General features: G+C 48.4%; 1 long non-coding RNA gene across 1 annotated transcript; it reads left to right on the forward strand.

The window, feature by feature from the left end:
- The first annotated feature begins 340 nt into the window (after positions 1-340).
- Positions 341-6,201, forward strand: LOC120619331 (uncharacterized). The gene is made up of 3 exons (XR_005657485.1): positions 341-485; positions 2,888-3,564; positions 3,992-6,201. It is a non-coding gene; the product is annotated as an uncharacterized LOC120619331 (long non-coding RNA).
- The last annotated feature ends 687 nt before the right edge of the window (positions 6,202-6,888 follow it).

Below are 6,888 nucleotides of genomic sequence, written 5' to 3' on the forward strand. Positions count from 1 at the left end.
CCCAGATAACTGCCACCAGCCACCCCGGACGCCTCGTCTGGGGGCAAAGCACGGTTGAGGGCTGCTGACCACGTCCGGGTACGTATCTGCCCGACACCGCTGAGAAATGTCTGCTTAGGAAAGAGCCGGGTGTTGCCCGCACAGGAGCTAAGCCACCCATTTCTTCATGGGACATGCTGGTCCCCTTCGAGAGCAGTCTGAGGTCATCTGCGGGCCACCAGAGAGGATAAATGCCTGGCTGCTTTTACGAGGCCTGCCAAGAGATAAGGAAAAGGCTGTAGCTTTAACTGCTACAAGGTCAAACACTTGACCAAAAGTGAAAACAAAAATGAAGGAAGCAGAAGGCTGCAAACAGCAGGAAAGAGAGAGAGAGAAAGAGAGAGGGAGAGAGGGTCTCTTAGAGTAATCTGAGACAGGGATGCGCTGGGTCGCTTCCTGGATCTTCGTGTGGCTTCGCTCCTGTCCCTTACGACCCTCGCCAGAGAGTAAGTACATGTGGCGTGTTTGTAAGCGAAGCTGTCGATGAAGTTAGCTACACCTCTGCATTTATTGCCATACCCCTGAGTATTATTAACTTTTACACTCCCCATAAAATATAATTTATCACTTAAATACTTTGCTTTGTGTCAGGGTCCGGTGCGTTCCTGCTCATTAAATGAGATATTTTTACTTAATGAGCCAAGGATGGCTTTTGCAGTCAACGTCTGAATTGATTTCTAACGCTTTATTTTTATCAGAGTTTGGTGTGTGGTTCCAAAAACAGTGGGCTTCATTTCACAACGTCAAAGGAAAACAATTCTAGAAACTGTTAAACACGGGTGGCGTTTTACGCGATAGGAGATGCTTTTAGCCTTAACGAGCCGCAAAGCGTGAGTGAGGAAAAGCCGTGAAAGGCCATCGTAAAATAATTTTCTTCACACGGGTGAGCAAATCGTGGCGTTTGGGAACTGGAGGGGCAGATCGTTCAAAACAAAGCTTCACTGTCAGCCACTCAGTAAAAAAGATATGGTTTGGTGCAAAACAGGAAGTCGAGTCAAACCTTCAGGAAGGCCCGCTGGGCAGCGCGGACTGGCTGCCGGGAGCCGTCCTCCCGTTAACAAAGCAAAGCTTGAGACTCGGGGCACCACGCTTCCTAAGACGTGCCGTCAGCAGGGAAGAGGGAAGAACGGGGCGCAGGGCTGCATTGATCCACGCGTCTGTGCGTGCGCACATCTTAATGGATGGCTTCTGTTTCGGGTGGCAGCACGCTGGATTTGTCACTTATTAACGGTCATTATCCTAGAGATCCGCGAGTGCGTCGGCACGGCACGGCACGGCACGGCACGCGGAGAGGCGGGACAGACCGTGAACATGGGCTTCATCGCGACCACCCCTGATGACAAATCAGCGAGCCCAGTAAGAGCCTGGGACGCGGATTCCTGCGTTTCCGTGGCCCGAGGAGCTTAGGAAGGAATGATGCCTTTACGGACCTGGGACACGTTAGCGTTTTTAAAACCGCGGGGCGTCCTGCAGAGGAAAAAACTGGTTCATCCCAGAGTTTCTCAAACTTCTTAGACTACAGAAACTTTTGATCCCAAAACACCCTTGAACGAGCGTTTCCTCTGAGTTCGGGAAATCTAAACGATTGAATTACGTTAAATAACCAGTAGATCTGCCGAGGGTGTTTGTTTTTTTTGGAAGGCACGTGTTGCGTGGGGTTTCTGTGAGGGGCCCCCCGGAGCCGCACCCCAAAGGCCTGAAGGGCTGTGTGCTCTAATCCAGTGTTAAGTTTTCTAATCCTCGAGGTCCGTAGCATCGAGACCATATTTATTTTATACGTAACACAGAAATCAATTGGCTAAAATATCTCGCTAGAGAAATAAGACATTAATAAATTGAAAGGTAAATGTGACTTGGAGAAAAGTTTAAGTTATGAAAGATTTCAAAGAAAAGCAAATTTATTATTCGAAAGAACACAGCTTGTCGCTCAGGGATCCATGCCCCGTAGGGTGTAACTTTAATAAGCGGAATAGTAATTATTTCAAATTAGCACATCAACTATTTTCAATTAATTTATGATTAACACTATTATTCATTTTAAAAATTACCCCAAGCCCTAATGTATTGATAATTCCAAGTAAGTTTAGTCCAAAATAATAAATATTTAGTAAATCTTGGTAACTTGGGCCAAAATATATATTAAAGAAAAACAGGGCCGTCATAAATGACTTGATTCACGTATTGTATTAGAAAAGTAAATCGGTGAGTTACTTTTCCAACACAAACAGAGGCAACGAAAGGGACCGTACATGGTATCGCAGTGACGGGTTTCTACTCAGTCAAATTCGGTCAAAAATAATCCTTCGATTACCCACCGTATTTGAAATTCAATCCTGTCAGGCCATGGTGACCTCCCTTTCGTTCTAATGTGTGTGTAAGCTCTGAAATGCCTTTACCTTGCTGTACATGAATGTCACACGGCAAAGGCAGCCCTTCTGCCCGTCCCTCCTTACTCTCTATCCTCCAGCAGGGGTGGCCCCTGACTGCATCCTGCTGCCCCCACTGGGTTCGGGGCCCCTCTCTGCCTCCCGGCACTATCCCATGCACACTTCTTTTATTTTACGTCCCACCCTTCTTCGTAATTATCTCCTTATTTGTTCATCTGTGGAAGCTCAAAAAATGATGACTAAGGATTGACTGAATAGACAGTAAAACTCTCAGAAGTGCGGTTAACGTGCAACATTCTAGGTTTGGCTAAAATAACCCAGGGAACCTGGAGCTGACGATAGTTTATGGGACAGAATAGGGAGGCTGCGGGAAGTGTTACTGTTTCTTTGGTTTGTTTTTTTTTTATTATTTGTTTGTGTTTATTTTAAATAAATAAAATGTTCTACTCATTTTTTTCCAGGACGGTTCCATTTAGTTGTGACATCCGAGTCTTGCAGAACTTGACAGTATTTCATGCTCAGCATCGTCAAAAGCAAAGTAGGCTGATGGGAAATAAAATTTACAAATCCAACAGCATTTTGCCAAACAGATAAATTAAAGCAGAATTATTTTTTCTCACGGTAGCCCGTCTTGCGATTTGATTCACCGAAGTGACGTGCTAGTTCGAATCGGGTATTTCATGCCATCGGAACCTTCGGAAGCAGATTTGTTTCACAGAACAGTGGCGGGACCCTGTGGAGAATCCCAGCTCAGGAGAAGGGCAAGTGAACACACAGTCACAGCAGCATGATTTGAATTAATTAAGCAAGCATTAGCGCCGTCAACAGTCGCACACTGTCGCTTCAAGGCTTTGCTGGGGAAGCTGTAATCTACACATTCAATCATTCTAATACTTTCTATGAATTAGATGCATACAGTAGCTGTACACGAAAGGTGCAGCTGAAGGCACGCGCTGCAATAATTAAAATGTTACTATGCTGACACCAGCTTTTCTCTAGGACCTCGCGGCATCTGTATTGACCGTGATAAGCATTGATTATCTGGAGTGATGTAAATATTTGGGGAGTTAATAACAGTCTGGATTCAGTGCATGCGAAGACACTGAAGATAAATCACAGGAAATTCAGATCAAAGCAGGTTTGTGAATCAGCTTGTTCTTATAGTTAATGACTAACTAGAAAGGGCACATACATATCTTTTTTCTCCATCAAAACGCACAAGGAAATGTCATAAAGACACATCCCGTCCTGTGTGTGTTTCTGTACATCTGTCAAATTTCCATATGTAGAGAGGAGGATGTCAGCACACAGTACTACAAAGGCGGGATTGATCCAAGCCATCAAGTACTTAACATGCACTTTTAAAATCATTAAAAAGTTCTTTGAATTATTAAGACCTTTTTTCAAAAGAAAAAAAAAAAGGCCCACAACTTATAAATCTTGCATTTCCTGAGAGGTTAATGTCAGGGTGCTGGGGTCAGCAGTTACCATTTCTAGTGAAGACTCTGAAATTCCCCTTCCATTTTGGCCTGATAGTGTGTCTGGTTTTTGGTTTTGTTTTTAAGAAAATCTCACGCAGTCTCACCAATTAGACATCCTCGTGGCTCCATTTCGAAGAGGGGACACGTGCTGAAGGCACCAAACTGGGCTTCTTTTCAGTTTATCAAAGTGGTTGCAGAAATGACGGGTGGTCGCTGACCACCGGGCACACAGATCCTCGTGGGTGCCAGAAGCTCTGCGGAATACAGTCACCCTGCTCTGCCGCCCCGTGGACCTGCCTCCTTGTCCTCCAGCCCCACCTCCTGCTGTCCAGTTGCTCCTGGGCCCGTCACCACACGAATCTGGAAGCTCTGTTTGGTGCCCCCCACTCTGGGTCATGTGAGTTTTCAAGTACCCCACAGCGCCCTGGACCACTCCCCACCAAAATATCCGCCCATTGCACCGACGTGGCGTTCGATTCACATCTCCCTCCCCGCAGTGAGCTCTCGGATGCAGACCAGTCCCGGGGGACAGCTCAGCCTGCACGCCGTACATGGTCAGTGCATGGAAAGTCACTCAGCGACAGTCACTCTCGGGGCACAACTGGACTCTGTCCCACAGCCCAGCGGGGTGAGACGCTGTTCTGAGCCAGCTTCAGGGACCAGAGCGTCGGGACGGGTCCCCTCCCCGACGGGGCTTCCAGGCCCTTGTGAACTCCAAGAGCAAAGCGAGAAGGAGCCGATGGGGGTCCTGGGCCAAAGCCGGTCAGCGAGAAACCCAAACCATCATAGGCTAGGACCAAACGGGACTGGTCCCACCCGAGTTTACTCCGGAGGCGGGGAAGGGGCGGAGACGTGTTCCCTACAGCACAAATGCTGGTGCTTCACGGATGCCAGCCGGGAAGGGGCGCGGACGCCCCGGCCTCAGTCTACGGCAAACCGACGCCTGGATTTCCACCAAGAAGAGCGAGTGAGCCAGTGGGTCGATAACTCACCCGTGACAGCCTTTTCCATGGCAGCTATCCGAAGACGTGTTTGCACGGCAGGTGCGCTCGGCCGAGCGAGGACGGGAGAATCCAAGCAAAGAAGAGCGTGCGAAAATGGCCAGGATGGTCCAGCCTCTGCCCAGCGGTGCCTGCCAGTGCCACACAGCACTCACCAGGACACTGAAGAACAGCCATGTGATCCCCCCGGGCCTCAGGGACTGCAGCGTGGAAGGGAGACAGACGCCCTCCCCACTTCCCACCACGGGTGCGGGTGGGGCTGCCAGGTAGGAGGCAGGCTGCGCGGTCCAACCTGAATTCCGGATCCACAGTGAGTGTTTCTGGCATAAGTATGTCCCTCCTATGACACGGTACATACTAGACACACATGCACACACACGCACACACGCGCACACACCCCAGGATTCAGTCGATTCCAGTCTGGCCAGCACCCTGCTTTGTCACCGCCGTTTGCTTGTTCCTTGTGGCTAAACCCGGCAGGATGCCCAGTGTGTTGCTGTTGAGATAGAGGCGACCTTCGGAGTGGACACGGCAGTGTCCCCCAGGCCCCTGCGGGGGGCGAGGGTCTGACTCAGGAACACACGGGCTTTGAAATCTTGCCTGCACACCCGCTGAGGTCACACGTCAAGAAACGACGTGTCTACCTACATGCAGCCTCGTCTCCACACGCACACACACACACACGTCGACACACATTTCCTATTTTCTGCAAACATTTCAGATTCATTTTCCCTTTCTTTAGAACACAATGTGTCTCCTTATGCTATGTTAATATCCCAGCTATTTGTTTCCCTACATGTCAGCATTTTATATTTTTTTAAGACTCTGCGTTAACTTCTCTCCCTATAACCCCCGAGCAGCTTCTGCTTGCTCGCTGTAACAGTTTGTACTGTGAAGAGAAGCCAGGATTAATTGTGTCTCTAGTCATTATCTTGCCCTTGTTTTTTTCAGACTTGTAGCCTCTGAAATTTTTCAAAACAGCTCTGGGCCTAAAAAGACATCTTCTTTACAATCACATAAGCGAACACTCTGTGGACCCCACAATGGAGGTTTATTGCATCTTACGAAACTACTCTAATTACCTTCAGATTACTGGTTTTATTCAAATAGACTCATTCTCCTCTAAGGACGCCTGTGGACAGCCACAAAAAGTCTTTACAATGCAGTGTTCTATGAGAAACGATTACAATATTCTCCCCTGTTCGTGTAAAAAAAATAAAATAAAGAGACAGATTTGTATTAAATGTTTCTTAAAAGCTTTGGGCATTCACATAACAGGGGGGTTTTATCACTGTATATAGAACACGAGTAGAAAGCCTGGTACCTTAGGACAATCTCTTCTGGGTGCATCCAGCACAGCAACTGAACTGTCATAGTCGGCCTAACTCACAGCAGCGTGCCGGGCGGGAGCAAGCCTCCGCGCTCACGCTGACCCGCTCACCCAGACGAAACACCGAGCAGACACAGTTCTTCGCCCTCGGCGTCCACCGAACAGATAAGATGTCTGAGGAGCTCTAGGTCCACGTTATTTGAGTGTATCCTCCACATCCCAAAGAGTAAGGGATTTGCCGCGAATCCCGATTTCATGAACGAGAAGAGTTTAGCGAATACGCGTCGAGCACGCAGCGTGCCAGACCCTGTGCTGCGGGCTCCGTGCGCGCCGTGCTCGTTAACCTTGGCATCCCTGTGATGCCTTCCTCTTGGCCCCGTCCTGCAGACAAGGAAAGCGAGCCACAGGAAGCTGCCAGTCCGAGTCTAAAGCGAGTGGCATCGTCAGGATTCAGACCCAGAGCTCCAAAGCCCACTTTGCACCTGGCCATTTTTTAATCAGACTTATATTTAGTTGCGCACATGTGCGTATCACGTGAATCATATTCCGTTGTTAGGTTGGCTAAGATACAATGTAATTTTACATCCGCACACTGGTCTCCATTTCATATAAATGAGAACGACTGACGACGCGGAAAGACATCTCACTTC

Source organism: Pteropus medius, unplaced genomic scaffold (assembly GCF_902729225.1).
Source record: "Pteropus medius unplaced genomic scaffold, Ma_sr-lr_union100, whole genome shotgun sequence".
Lineage (NCBI taxonomy): Eukaryota > Metazoa > Chordata > Mammalia > Chiroptera > Pteropodidae > Pteropus > Pteropus medius.